Below are 17,367 nucleotides of genomic sequence, written 5' to 3' on the forward strand. Positions count from 1 at the left end.
AATCCGAGGATGGCAAATAGAGTAAGCACCGTGTCAAAGCGAATTTTCATTTCATGCTTAGGGATTGTTCCCTTTTATGTTTGGGCCAAATTCTCCATGATCCCACGATGGAGACATCGGGATCGTTTATTAAGGTGGAATTTTTTTCCAAGAACACTTTAAAACTGGGGCGCTTTACGGTTTGGAGCTGTTACAATAAGGAATAAGTTTGAGGAAGCCGCATATTATGGTGTAGCCACCAGATCCCATTCCTGGAGGACGGTGCCGGTTGGATGCAGTGGGTCCTGCTGGGTTCAGGCCCCTCTCTTCCATATTCCTGGTGATTTGCTTTGGGCTCAGTGAGGATCCCCTTACATCTCTGAGCTAGGCTCCCTATCAAAACCGTGGGGGAGCCTCTGCTCTGCCCCAGCGTGAGCTGAGCCCTGCGTTTGCCCCTTCTGCTGGTCCTTAGCCCACCAGCTCACTCACTCACCTAATTAGCGTAGACGGAACACTTTCTCTGAGGCCCCAACATGAATACCGCTGGGCCCCACCCCAAGGAGCTGTAAAGCCATATGGAAGAAATGGGGGTACTTTACATTATGCAGAAGTGCTTGGGACGTGTTTCAGTTTGCTAGGGCAGCTGTGATAAAGTCCCACAGACTGATGGCTTACGCAACAGAAGTCTCTTGTGTCCTGGTCCAGGAGGCCTGAAGTCCAAGGTCAAGGTGTGGGCAGGGCTGGTTCCTCCCGAGGGCGGGGAGGGAGAATCTGCCCATCCTCTCCCCTGGCTTCTGGTGCTCCCCAGCATCTTTGGCGGTCCTTGGCTTGTAGACACGTCACCCCATGTCTGCCTGCATCCTCACAGGGAGCTGAGCCCCTCCTACTCCAGATGACCTCATCTCCGATTACCTCTTCGGGAATCCTGTTTCCAAATAAGGGTCTGATGTACTGGGGATTAAACATATCGTATTTGCTCAACATTGACTTGGTCAATACGTGTTAAAAAAGGAGGTGGTTGGGGAGAAAGGGAGGAGTGAGGGGAGAGGGAGACTGACTTACAAATGGGTGATTATTGACTTCTGTCCTTGCAGATGTTTCCGGAAATGGGCAGTGCTTTCAAATAACTGTGAGAAAGCTAAAATTGTTCTTTCCCTTGTGGCCGCTCTAGTGTCATAAGACGGGATTAATTAAGGGAAGAGCATGCTATCTGAGAAAGACTGAATTGTGGCCCCCAAGTCCACACGTTGAGAATAATTCCTCCTTCCCTGGGCACTACAGTGGAACTGATGGACGGATGGAGTGATTCTGTAAAAATGTAAGGCAGCTCATACTCTCTGCTCACATCCTCTGGTGGCTTTCCCTTTCGTGCTAGGAGAAGCCAAAGTTCTACAAAGTTCTTCCTCCCCCGTGCTCTGATTTCCCGTAACCTTAACACCATTTGACACAGCACGCCTCTTCCTCAGTTTCTTTCTCGCACGCCGTCTGGAAGGGGGGCGCCATTCTGTCCACTGATTGCTTGGCTGTTCTGTCCCCAGCGTGTGGGGCAGCTCCTGCACGGAGTGAGTGCTCTCTCAGAGTGGCTGCTGTGTCAGTGAGTGGACCAAGGACTTAGAGACTGAAGGGACACAGATCAGCAACACACGGTCTGTGACAGCCACTGCGGGGAGGCGGGTTGCACAGAAAGGATGTTACGTAAGTTATTCGGATTTGTAGAGCGCACTTCTCGCCAGCACGATGGGCATGCTGATTTCTCTGGGCTTTAGTTTCTTCACCTGGACAATGGGGACAGTAATTGTACCAGTCTCTTGGGTAACTGAGAGGGTTCAGTAGCTAATATCGTGAAGTTCTAAGTGCTTATGTTAGGTAGAAACAGTCAACTTAGTACATTTCAACATCTTTATTCCTTTTCCGGGGTTGTTTTTTTTTTTTTTGAAGTTTTCTATCATGAACATGAATTGCCTTTATGATCAGAATTTTAAAAAGCCGCCTTTAAAAGAAAACAGAGGGAATACAATGCTCACATATGTCTGGTTTAAACGTTAGTGCCTGAGAGCTTTGTTCTGGGCTCAGGTTTGCACCAGAGGACTTGGTGGGCAGGTCAGGACTCCCAAATCTGCTATAGCTCCCCTCTACCGGAAATAACAATGTGCCTCACCAAAGTAGATCGCTCTGTCTGTGCACAGTGGCCCCTCTTATCATATTTTCCAATGTGTAAGATTTTAAAAAGCATATATTATCCTTTTGATTCTCAAAACAATCCTGTAGGGAAATTAAACCATTTTCTTTAGTAACATGGGATCTGATGCTGAGATTTTTGCCTCAAATCATATCCGTGGAAGGTGGCAGAAATAAATACCAGCTGATACAGCTTCAGTCATTGTCCTTTTGCTCGAAGCTGCCTCCTTTCTGGCCACAATTCCTCCTGATAATAAATCTTTTTAAAACCATGTCCAAGTAATTAAAACCAAACAAAACCAATAAAAGGATCTCCCAAGATAGAATAATATGAGGGAGGTAGGATGTTTAGGAGACAACTTTGCTCTCTTTTATAAAATCCAATGGCCTTTCTGAGCTTTGACACGAGGAAGAGTTTTAGGAGTGAGCGTAAGGTCCACTAACATTTCAGTTAGGGGCGCCTGGGTGGCTTAAGTCTGTTAAGCGTCCAACTTCAGCTCGGGTCATGATCTCATGGTTTGCGAGTTCAAGCCCCATGTCAGGCTCTGTGCTGACGGCTCAGAGCCTGGAGCTTGCTTCGGATTCTGTGTCTCCTTCTCTCTCTGCTCCTCCCCAACTCACACTCTGTCTCTCTCTCTCTCAAAAATAAACATTAAAAACAAACAAACAAATACAATTTCAGTCAAATGCTCAAAAAATCCAATCTTAATTGTCTTTCCATCCTGACAACAAACAAACCAGCCATGTCCAGGCCTGCCAAAGTGGGATTCTGTTCCAGACAACCTGCCAGGCATATGTGGGACAGGTCGAGAATTCGTGCTCTGCTCTAATTCAGGTGTCCTGTCCAACACCTGTGTGATCTGCCAACTTGTCTGTCTCCCACCCACCGGCCCAGAGTGTGTTCTATATTTGTCTGCTGGTCATTCCCACTAGACTCTGAGCTTCTGAAGAACAGAAACTGCCTCTTATATATCCCCATATCCAGCTCCTGGTACATAGTAGATGTTCAGTTCATGTGTGTTAAGAATTGAGTTGAATACAGCTTTGAAAAATATATTATCACATCTAAACTGAATTTCCACAGTATTTATGGTGACAGTAGTTTATTTTTTGACCCTATAAAACGTCATAAATCTTATGTCCTAATTAGCAAATGAAGACAAAGGTTATAAGGAAGTTAGTGCACACCAAGACGGAATGAGCATCAGCTGGCGTTTGCTGAGGACGAATCACGTGCTGCCACAGCTGATCCTTGCCCTAACTCTGTTCCTGTTTTTGCCAATGGATGAGGACACGAGTCTAGAGGACTTATTTGCCCAAGTTCCTATGTATTATAATAAGCAGAGCAAAGATTTCTTTTTAGTGCTTACCCTGCGTGCACCGCTCTTGTAAATCTTCTAATGTGTATTATATCACTCGATTCTCCCCTAAACCCTTAGGATAGGAAGGATTGTTGTATTCACGTTACAAATAACTAGGCACAGAGGATTAAGTAAAGATGCAGATTAGACTAGAATAAATGGTGGACCATGATCAAAACCCAACTTCTTGGTATAAAAGGTCATACTCTTAACCCTGACCCCCTCTTGGGGAACCAGGTCTATCCCAGGCATAGTCTAAAGCACAAGTCCATCCTTTTCCCCAAAACTAGAACTTTCTATTTTTCTTGTCCTATATTAGCTGACCTCACAGAAATTCAGAGACTACATCATAAAGCTATGACAACTTTAGAGGTAATGCTGGCAGAGATCATTATGGCCACCCATTATTCGATGCCATTCTATACATTATTTCCAAATCAGAGAATAAGAAAAAAAAATAGATACAAGAATACTATGGGCTAATTACCCTGCAGAAAAGTATTGCATAAAATGATGAATAAATTAAAAAAAATCTATATATATTCCACTCTTAAATAATTATCCTGGATAATATTATTTTTAAAGTACTCTTCAAGTGAAAATAATGGTCAAGAAATATGTTCGTGAAAATGAGCTCTTGGTGATGAATGTCATTGGCCTGTGAGTAAAAGGGGAAAGCTGATCCCTGCCTGTGGGGTTCAGGCTAAGTATCTCGGAGCCGGGTCTGTGCACCTTGATTCCCGTGAATGCTGTCAGATGTCAGAGGCCCCTCCAGCTACACTTGAGATGCATGTGTTTCCTCGTCGATCTTCTTCTTTTTCCTTTTCTTATAGACGAGAGAAAGTACAACCTTGACTTTCTTCTGAACTGTCACAAATGACATTTACTTTTTTCCCTGTGGAAACTGCTCAAAATAATTAATATCCAAGAATATAGTCTTTATACAACTACTTTGCTCCTAGAGAAATTCGAAGGTTAGAAAATGTCAAAAAGAATCTGAATTGATTTTGCCACCTGGGGTGAAGTTTTCTATTCTTGTTACAAAAGTCAATTTTCATAAAAAAAATTTTCGTATACCATACCTTGGGAATGTCTTAATTTCAATGGATAAAAAAAGCATATCGTTGCCTGTTTACAGTTTTACTTTAATATAGAGCATTGGTATTAAGGGTTTATCATCTACTTTATAAATTTCTGATCTTCTGTAGGAATAAAGTAAAAGAAGAGTCACTCAAGTAAATTTTAAAATACTGACTCAATGCTTTCAGTCATGTGTGGGTGAGTAGCTAGATGGGTGGATGGATGGATGGTTGGATGGGTGCATGGGTGGGTGAATGGATGGATGGGGAAATGGATGGATGGGGAAATGAATAGATAGTGGACTCATTTCTTTGAACAATGCTGATACATTGGTTAAATGTTGTGCTTGTGATCTTAAGTTGGGATACTGGAGAGAGAGAACAACTTTTAAACAGGCTTGGGATACTTACAATATCACGTCTGTATGTTTATAACACAATATAAAGAAATGGTTTTCACATGCATTTGTACATGTGTGGATACAATGAAGAGGATGAGAGTAGTTTTGATCATCTGTAAGCTTTGATAATGAAATACCATTGTCTTTACACTATCTGGAAGCAACCTATGGATCTTTAAAATCATTTTTTATTCCACTTCCCTGCCTTTGCTGACCAGCTACAAGTGAGATTTTGTTTTATCCTACTGGTAAAGTCAGTCAAATCGAATGAAATTCTCTTAACACATACACAGATCCAGGCTGAGGTCTGACTATATAACACCATTAACTGAGGCTCTCTTGGTGGTCCCTAGGGCACTGTGAGATGTCCCCTTGCCCTTGGACTTTCCCTTCTATCCCTGTCTCTTTGACTTACTCCACAAAGTCTTCTGGATGTTTCCAAACACTCCCCACACACTTCTGCCTCAGGGTCATTCCATTTGTAGGTGTCTCTGCTCAGGATGCTTTCTCCCCAGGTGACCACTGTCTCTCCCCGTCTCTCCCCTTTGGGTCTGTGCTCCTGGGTCACTTTATCAGGATGGCCCTGACCATCTCATTTCACAACACACCTGTCACCCTTGATCTCCTTTCCCCCATTCTTTTTTGGTCAGGAGCCTCCTTGGCCCCCTCCATGTGACCTAGCTGACCACTGTATTTAAAATCATGGCCTTATGGGACATCACTTCTCACTTCCCTTTCTCTTTCTCTGTAGCATCCATGCCGCCTCACACACTCCTTTATCTTGTTTGGCGTCCGTGTCCCTCTTATCCGGGGGGGGGGGGGGGGTGTCTCCTGATCCTTCGGTGACATATCCCTAGTGCCTAGAATAGATCCAGAGGGATCTGCTGCAAAACAGTGGAGAGAATTTAGGTGTGTGTGGCGGGGGGCAGGCAGATAGGATTAACCATTGGTTTTACTGGAAACCATAGCTGCCTTATCTGAAATTTGTTAGTATTTTAGCCTCATTGTTCATTCTCCTTGTTGCCCACCGTTGTGAACCGAAGGAATTTCTTTATATAAAGTGTCTACAACACCTCTTTTATATAAAACAACATTTATTTGGAGCCACTCAATTTACATGACCTTTTTTCTTAAGCAGCAATGAAAGGATAAAAAAGTTAACTAAAACATAATGTAAAAACTCTCCAGTATTTGAAGATGTTCACCTTGAACCGATCGTTTTTTTTTTTTTTTTTTTAATGCTTATTTATTTATTGGGTGGGGGGAGGAAGGGGAGAGAAAGAGAGAGAGGGAGAGGAAGAGAGAATGAATCCCAAGCAGGCTCTGCACTGTCAGCTCAGAGCCCGATATGGGCTCAAACCCATGAACCTTGAGATCATGACCTGAGCCAAAATCAAGAGTCGGATGCCCGACCGACTGAGCCACACAGGCGCCTCTCATCTTGAAGAGACTGTAGCTATTTCAGTTGCCGGGTTTTGGAGTCTGGGTGGTTGGACCCCAGCTCTGCCGCCTGGTGGCCCAATGTCCTTGACTCCACGTTTGCCCTCCCTCAGCCCAGTGCCCATCTGCAAGTGGCACCCATGTCAGTCACTGGGGCAGAGGACTGAGTGGGGTGCTGAATTGTACTTCCTTGTTGTTGGTTCATCAGTTTCATTGAATTTCTGTCTGGAAGGAAGGCAGGGAGGGGGCAGGACCAGCACTGCCCACCACGTGGCTCGGGTTCTAATGGCCAGAGCCCTGCTTCCTCCCACGCGTGGGGCCCCCTCTGGTGGAGAAGGCTCGGGGATCAGGGTGGACACCTCTGCCTGCTTCCTTGCGCTCCCTGGAGTTCTGGTGGAATTCTGGTGGAATTCTCTGGTGGAATCCACATTGTCCTCCATTTGCCCCACGCTTCCTGAGCAGCCCCCTCCGTGAGCCAGAAGCTTCCAGGCATAGAGCCCAAGAGTGGGAGACACTGACATAGGCCTTGTCTGCAGGGCGGGCGGTGACACCTGCAAGGCTCCAGTGAGACAACGAGGTGTGCTGATGCCAGGAGAAGAAATGGTCAGGACCGTGGGCATGTCCCCTGTAGGAAAAGGCAGGCACACTCACGTACAGGGGGAGATGTGGAGTGAGACAGATATGGGGACATGGTCAGGGTGTCAGGCAGAGGGGACCTGAAGGAGAAAGAGAGTGTGGTGTGCTTGAGGTGGGGAAGGGTGTGGGGGAGGGGACAGATCAGGTTCAGAGAGGGAGGCTGTGGATGCCAGCAGACACTTACCCTGCAGCGTCCCGGGGGCCACAGTAATGGTCCTGTTTGCGTTAAGGAGACACAGACACGTCACTGCTGGGGAGACACAATCACGTTTGCAATATAAACTTCCACTCTGCCTGCGGTGTAGCAAGTGGTTGGGAGCAAGGGGCTGGCCAGCTCCCGAAGTGGGGTGATGCTTGAGTCATAATGCAGGTGAGAGCTGTGGGGAGCCTGACCCAGAGGACAGAGGACAGGACTCTGGCAGAGCTGAGAGATGACGTGGCAGAGAGTGGAACGGACTTGGTGGCACCACGGATGCTGACGGAGAGGGAGAAGGAAAAAGAGGGAGGGCGAGGTGACTTCTTTACTGGGAACTGGGTGGGAACCCCCATGGAGGGAACCAGGCGAAGTGTGGGTTTCAGGTGGAGGAGGAGGAGTGTGGTGTTGGAGGGGTTGATTTTGAAGTATCTCCAGGATTTCTTGGTGGAGGGGAGACTGTCTTTGTATGTGAGACAACACATTTTCTCTAGGAAAATAGGTTATTTGCTATTGTAAATCGGGCAGTTGAGTCCTTTTATAGGGTGAATGTGGGAGAGTTCAGAATTTTCCTAACATGGCGTAAAATGGGTCAAAGGGTTTTACTTTCAGTGCAAAAGCAGTTAGAGGGATCACCTGAAATCAGAGTTTCCCAATGGATAAATCATAGACAACTGGTCACCTAAAAGGGTGGGAATCCTTTCTCGAACACAAGAAAGGGTTTTCTACCACACTCTTATTTACCAACAAGGGTCAGATGGAGACCCTTGGTCAAGTCTGTGTGTGATTCTAAAGAGAAGAGGACGATCAAGTCCAGAATAAGGACGGCTATTCTAAAAAAATAAACAATATTGGGAGAACTGATGGTGTTTTCTTTCTTCGAACTGAATTTGTATTTCACAGTTTCCAGGTGCTGGTTGGTGTCTTTTGCTTGATCCAGCCCCTCTCGAGGTCCGATTATATATGGAGCTGGGGCAATTGTCAACAGTTTGGTGTGTGTTATTTCATCCTGTTGGTGAGGCATCCCTTGAAAATAAACAGCACCCTCAGAGTTAAGACAGTATATCTCCAATGTAGAAACTGTCTCTTCAAAGTATTGCTGGGGGCAGTATCAAATAAAAAATGGCAATCCTGTTTCCATAAACTTTATTGAATCCTGTAACTATGCTTTCTAGGTAGATAAAGGTTCTTAGTTTAGTTTTGTTTTGTTTTTCCTGCATGAAAGAGAAGAAAGACAGGTACCAGAGGGAGAGATGGCCAAGGGTTATCCTAATCCTCTGATATTTTATAGTGAAAAAAAAAAATATTCCCTCGAAGAAGCAAGGTAGGTTTTTAAGGTGGTTATGAACATTTCTTCCAAACTCAGACATGCAGGCAACATTCTTAAAGCCCTTTTATACCTAAATGGCTAAGGAGCTTAGAAATTTACCTCGAATCTTTCTCATCCAGTAAGATTAGGGTTGGGTAGGAGCTGATGTGAGAGAGATGATTGTAACATATCCACTGACAGACAGAAATGACCACCAGTCTCTGAGGGTCCGGATACAAACCTTTGATCGGCTGAATTCTTAGTATTAAGGAGATCCATGTGGCTTTGGAAGGCTTTGAAAGGATCCAGGACTTTTAAGATAAGGTTGCTCCTAATCAACACAAGCAAACATTAGAGCTTGGAGTAAAATCTCTGCAAACATAATTCCTATTCAAGAGGAAAAAAAAAAAAAAACAAAACCAAACTATTTTAGCAGCCACCAAGGAACCCCACCACGTTCTGTAATAGAAACGCACAAAACTCGTGATGGATGTTTGTCAGTGCCTTTTAGCCCTGGAAGGTGTGGTAAAAGCTTTCTGGTGACTCACTCAGGAACCTTCCCAAAGTTGAGTGTCATAGCATGCTTTGAAAAAGAGGGGCCCAAAATGGAAAGCCTTGCCATTGCTAAGGGTAAACTATGTCTCGAAGCATACCTATGAGGATTCTCTGGCTACTCACCCCGACTGATTGTTGCTACACCAGCTGTCTTCCTGGATTCTGAAACCAGAGACATTGCTTTACAAGGTGATTTCTCGAGACTAACTCAGCAAAAGCAAAGGACACAATAACTGTCCCGCAGCAAGGGAGGAGAGACGTAAGGGCATTTCTCAAGCCTCTGGCTCTAAGGAACCGAGCCTGGAACTAGAAATATGAGGCACGAACACTCACAATTTATCAGTAACGTAGGGCAATGGTGCCCACAGTATCTAAACATGAAGATCGTAGCTAAGCCGTCTTTCTTTTAGGTCAAGGAATAACACCATCCGGTAAATACTGGGAAGGGATATTTTAAGCCAGGGCTGTCCTAGAAAATCCAGAGCAAATGTTTATGCATATTCTATTTGTAAAAAAAAAAAATGCTTATATTTTACATTTTCTAAATACGTGTAACAATATATCAGAGGCCGGGAATTAATATAACAAAGTGATCCCATGATGTTCTTAGATGTACTGCTTTAGTCTTTAGCTTCATGTGGTGAGTCTTGCCTTGTGTCTCTTGTATCTTATTTGAGCCACATGCAAGAAAGAAGAGAATTCCACGTGGAATGGCATTCTAGCATTCACCGTTCACCGTGGCCCAGGAGTCGTGGCTTTGGCCACGCGTGCATCATGGAGAGCTTTGTGAACGAAAATCGATGGTAACTTACCAAATCGTCCTGAGGACTTTGAGGACTATTGTCGTCTCTGGCCCTGAAGCAGCCCAGTGCTGAAGGATCACTTGTGGGCTTGGAGTTTTAAAATGGGGCCATGATATTTTGGGACACAAAGAGGGAGCATGGCCGCAAACCTGTGTCACTAGACACTGTGGAAATCTCGGGGATGTCTGGACGAGAGGCTTGCTCTCACGTTCTCATAGCTCCGAGTAGCGCATTCTTCAGAGAGAAAGGAGGGCCCCACACGGGGGTCCTGTCTCAGGCTTTCACACAGGATTCCTCCCTGGGAGGCAAGAGTGGCTTCAGGCTTCCTTTGAACCAGTAGCTATGGCAGCCAGAACCGGCACTGCTGGCTGAAAACACTGGATTTGTGCCAGGGCGTTTCAGTTACCCACGGCTGTGGAAGAAACCACCTCAAAAGTCAGTGGCTTAAAACAAGGGCTCTTTGTTCGGCTGGTGCCTTTGCAGGTTGGCAGTTTGGGCTGGGCTCACCCGGGCTGGGGCATGCCTGAGTCTGGGTCCAGCCGCTTGTCAGCAAGGTGGCTCTGCTTTGGGGGATGGCCAAGCTGTGTTTTGGTGTGATGGAAGGAACTGCTCCATTCGCTTCTTGTCATCAGCAGCCGAGCCCGGGCTCGTCCGTGGGGCATCTCAGCAAGGTTCAGGGAGAGAGAAGGTGTTTAAGGTCTCTGAAAGTCCCGGTTGGGGGCTGGCTTCTTCCTCATCATATAGGTCATCGTGAGACACAAAGCCCCTGCCTGTGGTTCTCTCCAGAGTGTCTCAGTCAGCATAGCTCCTGGCTTTCTAGCTGGTTCTCAGACTACTTTCGTTATCTCCAGGACTCCAGATCCCATCCACCTGCCATGCCAACCCTCACCCCAACCCTCTCCTGGAAGATGGCCTTGTCTCTACATAGCTAGAAAGGGGAGAGCAATGGAACAATTCTGTTTAATATTCTGATCACAGGACCAGGGTCCATAAGGCCAGGACCCCATGAGTAGCCCTCACATCCCTGGCCTGAAGAAGCCAGGAAAAGGGGTGGAGGTCATTTGGGGCAGTAGAGCTTCCCTGGAAGGCTTGGCCTTGTGCTAAGTCACATGCAGCATGAACAATATCCTGCCCTCTCCTCCACATTCAGGTCTCTCCTGAAAACACACGGTCCCTGCCGAGTGATCAGCCGTAGGGACATCACAGCTCTGCATCTAGGACCAGTCCCATTTGAGCAGCTGATGGGGCTTCCCTGAGACCCCAAGATAAGAAATTGAGTGCAAGCAGTTCATGTCAGAGGCAGTCCCAGAAAATATCCTAAGGAATTAGGGAAGGGAGACAGGAAAGGAAAGAAGGCAACGACGTGAGTGTTGTGCAATGAGTTACTGCCATTCGTAACGGGGGCTCAGTCCCACCTGGGGAACCCCGAGAGTCCTGGTGGATTACCCTTAAGGAATGATCATACCTGACAAGGAACCTGCCGTATCTGTGGCTGAGAGCTGCTCCTGGGGACTTTGACCCCCCAACGCTCGCTGTCCTGACTGCTGGCGAGAGAAGGCTCTCAGGTACAGGGGTGCAGCTGTTTGCAGTAGGACCCCTCTTGGCCAGAACTGGAACACAGGTGCCTCACAGCATGAAGTGAACTTTGTGAGGCCACACAGCCAGGAACTAAATCTGACTCTAAAGTCCGTGCTCTTTTTGGCTGGACGAGGCGCCATCCCAACCACGGAATACATTGCCCCCAAAGGGAGAGGATAGGCCAGAGGAACAAAGTGTGCTGGGGAAAGATGCAGTGAGCTCGGCAGGGCTGAGGGCCCAGAGGATGGATGGACATTGTGGAAATGGAGAGCAAGTAAGCAAAACAGGAAAGAACAGGAGAGAAGAAGAAATGATGATCACACCAGTAGTTGCTGGGATCCAAGATGTTGTTGGGTGTGCAGAAGGCTGGGTGATAAAAATCAAAGGCCACCAAAAACTGACTGTTTGAATATCTTAGCAAACCACTGATACATTCACGGAAGAGTTTATCAGCAATGTATAAATGTTCTTCTTACCCAAATAGTGTTTGTTTCATGGCAGTCTGGGTCCTGTGACACAAAGCCCCACATTCTGTAATGATCTATCCTGATCTGTTCTAAATGCACCCCTGCCGTCTGCTAGACAGAAAACAGGGAGACCGACTCTTTCAAACCCTGGGGGCATGGCGTCGCTCTTTAGTTTTACGTTCCCAGGTATATTTATTGGATGCCCTATTATATGCGTATATTTGCATAAAATAAATACACCGTGAATAAAGATCCACTTTGGGAACACCATCTGCCAACACAAGTGGTGAAGTGCACATTCTTATTTGTGAAGTTTTCATGAACTTTTCTGGGATCTCGGGAGCATTATTACTTGTATCAACGTCATGTGGATTAACATAATGTGCTTAAATTCCATAGGTATCTATGAAGTTTTTTTTTTTTTTTTTCCCTGAGCCAAATAAGTCACCTTTGACCAGAAAAACTGAATAAAAAATCAATGAGTAAGTTTGCTGGCCCAAATTCTGTGTTTAGCTGACATATTGTATACCAAGAGATTGCACTGGTTATTAATAAATGGCAACACCACCCCCCGCAAAATGCTAGAAAAGCTTAACTCTATAAAATGCTTATATTTTATTGTTTATATTTATGTGTATCTTAACATAGAGTTAAGATTTTATATATTAAGAGAAGTTAAGATTTATATGTATATATGATACATACGCAGTACAGTTATTACAATTATCTAAACTTTAACAAAATCTAACATTGTAAATTCCTTAACCAATCACAGCAGAAAAGCAGGGGGAAGACTTCACTCTACAAATACTCATTGTGTTACTTCTTTGCATTAGTATTTTTGCGCTAGTAATATTGTGGAGAAGTTCAGAAATAAAGACATAGAAAAGGAAGAAAGAATTCTCATGTGTGGTGTTCTCCCATAACCACACTAACAATAAAAGTTTTTTAGTATCTCTTTGTTGCTTTTCCCGATTTTAGATTTTTTTTTTTTTTTATTACTTGTGTTGAAAAATACCAAATTTTTAAAAAGTTTACTTTGGGAGAATTTGTTCATGAAAATTCTAACTTTTAAGTTGTTCATGATCAGTTTTCTTAAGGACCCAAACTGCCGCTAGTAATTTTTTTAAGGTAGATGTGACATGTTTTGTTATAAACCAAATTCTCTTCATCAGATTAAGCTCTCACATTTATTCAAATTCTTGAGACACTCTCTGCGTTACTGACTCTGTTCCCTGTGCTCTGCTTTTTATTTTCATGACTTATTTTAAAACTGGAAGTTTGTGCCTCTTAATCTCCGCCACCTAATTTGCCCATCTTCCCATACCCCTACCCTTTGGCAGCCACATTTGTTCTCTGTACTTATGAATCTGTTTCTGTCTTTCGTTTGTTGGTTGCTTGCTTTGTTTTTTAGGGTCTGCATATAAGTGAAATGATATGGTATTTATCTTTATTTTATAGTACCCTTTAGGTCCGTCCATGTTGTCATAAATGGCAAGATTTCATTCTTTTTTATAGCTGAGGATATTCTGTTGCACATGTGTATCCCACATCTTCTCTATCTGTTCACCTACAGATGGGCATTTGGGTTGCTTCCATATCTGGGCTACTGTAAACCAAGCTGTAATAAACATAGGGGTGCACATATCTTTTCAAACTAATACACAGCCCCCCTGAAGATGTAGAGGTGAAATGAAAGTTGTTTTGCCCTCGACCAACTGTAGACATCAGTTGATCAATTTTGTTTCCTTTCCAAGGGAAAATATTTGTCATGCACCAGCAAGGGGCTGTGAACTCCAGTTTGAAAAGACTCACCAAGTACAACTCTCCAGTTTGAAAACTGGGGAGTTGAAGCCCAAAGAGGTAAAGTGACTTAGATTTAGTTATCAGTGTTTATTGTTTCAAAGGGGAAAAATTAAATTAATGAAGGCATTGAAAACTACATTGCAGTCTTATTAAATACATTTTGTAGGATTTGTGGTTGATGATCGTGAACATCAAATCTGACTTCCCTGTTGAGCAAAATGAACGATAATCAAGTGGAACAAATTGCATTGCTATTATCCCTTCTTGTTGATTTGAGCTAGCACATGATAACTGAACTGACATGGGCTTTGTTTGCTTAGCTCTTCTAAGGAGACCTGCATGCATTTTGCACTTTGAATTTATACCAGTTTTCTATCTGCTAACTGCCTAATCCCGACCTCGATTTAATCCAGAGTTCTGTCTCCCTCTTCAGTTTAATTATAACACATACCCATGGAAAGCACATATTTTGTGCCTGGTTTTGTTCTAGAATGCTTGTCAACCCGAGCACTGTTGACATTTGGGGCCAGATAATTCTTTGCTAACGGGCCAGGGGGGCTGTCCTGTGCATTTTACAAGATACTTAGCAGCATCCCTGGCTTCTACCCACTAGATGTCAGTATCACCCGTTCTCCCACTCCCACTTGTGACCAAAAATGTCTCCAAATATATTAACCCAATGTCGTCTGGAGTACAAAATTGCCCCCCATTGAGAACCCGTATTCTAGGTACAGTAAGGGTTGTAAGAGTATTGTAAGACCACAGAGAGAGAGGGTGTTTCTAGAGCCTCTTGTGGTCTTATTTTGTTAGACTCTGCTAGAAGCTAAGCAAACAAGGGCCATTTCAGCTCAGTTATCGTGCGCTAATTGAAACGTAATCATTGGTGATGATTTACATACACGTCATCTTCATCCAGTCTCAGTTTGTTGGTGTTTTTGTTCGTGTGTTTTGCCCCCTCAAGAACTTAGAAAACCGTAAATACATTTAGGACATTTAAATTGTTGATGGCAATCTTTGATTTTGACACACATTCAGGGGAAAAGTATTTGCTGGAATATAGTAGCATTGCGTTTAACCTCACCCTCCATTTGACTTGCTATGATTATAGAGCATCACTTTCTCTAGAAGGAGGAGGATATTTACAGTAAGGCAGAGCTACCGACACGCAAGCCTGACACACGTATCGATGTGTGGGCATTTCAGGTCACCCCTGAAATTTAACTTGAAGTTTATAGGTCCATGGCTCACAGAATTTCTTCTGGTGGAAATTTATCCCTGCGTTGAGAAGAACTAATCTACTGCATGCATAATGTAGGGCCAAGGCTAATGTCATTCGGGCAATGTATTGGCTCAGAGTAGTTATATGTCTTGAAATAGATGAGAGGTCTGAAATAATATACGTATTCACGGGTATTAGGAGTCAGGAGCTATAAATGTTGGGATCCAGAGAACGCAAGAAGGGTAAGGCACATGCTTTGTGATCTAAATTACCCAGGTGATGGAAGTTTCAAAGGTGCCTGTTTGTTATTGTTGCTTAGGTTTGTTGTTCAAGCAAACAAGTATCATATTAGGGTTCTCCAGAAAAATAGAACCAATAGGGTGTGTGTGTGTGTGTGTGTGTGTGTGTGTGTTTGTGTGTGTACACATACCTGCCCCGCCAAATTCTGGGCATACCCTCCCTCTGCATTAAATGCCAGTATCTCTGTGAACCAGACTTTATCAACCCAGAGGCTGGGACTATAGCTGAGGCTCAGGGCCACCTGCAGGGCCAAACAGGTGCTTCAAGGTGAGACCAAGGGGCTGGATTCAGGAAAGCAAGAGCCGGCTGCTGCTACAGGTACCCAGTGGCAAGGGAATGGAGAGCCCGATTGCACAGGCAGCACGTGTCCAGCGTCCCTCCTGTGTCTCAAGAGCTAAGGCTCAGGCCAGCACAGGGCTGCAGGTCCCCGAACCACCACAAAACGACAGGTTTTGTAAACCCGAAGGCAGGAGGAGGGCAGGGGGGAGTTACCTTGTATTTATTTGCTGTTCTTATATCCATGGCCTTACTTTCAGCTGCTTAAGTCACGACATTTATGTTTAGGTCCAGACAGAAGGGGCTAATGCCTATCCACACTGAAGACAAAGGGACGCCTGGGTAGCTTAGTTGTTTGAGGGTCCAGTTCTTGATTTTGGCTCAGGTCATGATCTCATGGTTGTGGGATCGAGCCCCAAGTCGGGGCTCTGCACTGGGCATTGAGCCTGCTTAAGATTCTCTCTTTCTCTCTCTCTCTCTCTCTCTCTCTCTCTCTGCCTCTCTGCCTCTCTGCCTCTGTCTACCCTCCTTCTCTCTCTCTCTCTCTCTCAAAAAAAAAAAAAAAAATGACTGAAAACAGAACATTAAAAAGCATCGTGGAAATGCTCAAATTGGATGGTTTAGTTATCACCTGGGTTGATGTTATGGGGCAGGCCAGCAAAGGTTGGTCTTAGGTTCTAGGGGGAAAAAAGCGCTAACAGAAAAGAGAGAGGGAGAGAGAGACGGAGGGGGGAGAAAGAGCGCCAGAGAGTAAGAGAGACAGGAGAGAGGAGAGAAAAGGAGAGAGAGAGAGAGAGAGAGAGAGAAATGGGATGAAAGAGGGAGAGAGAGAGAGAGAGATTTGGACCCTAAAGGCAGTAACGTGTGTGTATCTTAGCAGAAAGAGCCATTTGGATTTCTCCAACACCATAGGGCGCTGCAGAGACCCTCCCCTCCTCCTGCTTCCTCCCTGGGCTGGCGTTTCTTTCCTTTCTGACCCCTGCCTGGTCACAGAGAGAGATGGATTTTGACAGAATCAGGAAGAGTTGTTCTATTTCCATGGCAACGTCAATTCACATTCTGCAGGTATATCGCGGCCACTTAGGCCACGGACTAAATGAAGGCTCCTGAAGGTTCTGGCCAAAAATAACTTGGCAGGCCACCGTTCCTCCCAGCCCCACGGAGATGGGCATTAACTGACGGGATGCCAGCTGTCAGCTCCGCTCCTGTCTCCCCGCTAAAGAGGAAGGAGCAGGCCTTGCCAGTGCTTGGGGGAGGGGTGCCAGCCAGGGGCTGCTCCATTGTTTCCACGGGCTCAGAAATAGCTGAATGGAACATGAAATACATTCTAACTTGTTCACCCCAGGGGCGCCAGATAATTTGTATTTCAGCACAAGTATTATAATTACATAGCTTAGAGTTAGAATTAATTAGCATTTGGGGAAGTCGTGATAAAACCGAGCAGTTATTAAAAAATTAATTTTAATAGAAATCAGTTTGGAGAGTGTTGCTTGTCTTTTGAAAGAGGATTGATTGATTGACTGATTGATTGATTGATTGGTTTATGATAGCGAAGGGAGGGAAAAGGATAACATGATTCAATAGTCCCATAACCAACCTAGAATAATAACTGCCCTTATCATTGGGTGTTACCCATGGGTAACTAACTCTCCAGGGATAGTGGATAGATACTAAAAACCCAAACCAGTGGCACAAATGCCCAGCAAGTTTAAAAATAACTCAAGAGCTAAGGTAATGTTTGAGGGTTACCTGTGGGGGGAAAAATGCTTAGTATTATCCTTTAAAAA

General features: G+C 44.8%; 1 protein-coding gene and 1 long non-coding RNA gene across 3 annotated transcripts in view; one reads left to right on the top strand and one right to left on the bottom strand.

The window, feature by feature from the left end:
* DSCAM (DS cell adhesion molecule) overlaps window positions 1–17,367 on the top strand; it is a 704,213-nt gene that overhangs the window by 298,938 nt on the left and 387,908 nt on the right. The gene's annotated exons all lie outside the window — the stretch shown is intronic.
* LOC123610560 lies at window positions 6,381–15,995 on the bottom strand. The gene is made up of 4 exons (XR_006718198.1): window positions 15,797–15,995; window positions 9,255–9,293; window positions 8,818–8,907; window positions 6,381–8,293 (listed from the first exon to the last, which is right to left on the bottom strand). It is a non-coding gene; the product is annotated as an uncharacterized LOC123610560 (long non-coding RNA).

The sequence above is a fragment of the Leopardus geoffroyi genome, chromosome C2 (genome assembly GCF_018350155.1).
Source record: "Leopardus geoffroyi isolate Oge1 chromosome C2, O.geoffroyi_Oge1_pat1.0, whole genome shotgun sequence".
NCBI lineage: Eukaryota > Metazoa > Chordata > Mammalia > Carnivora > Felidae > Leopardus > Leopardus geoffroyi.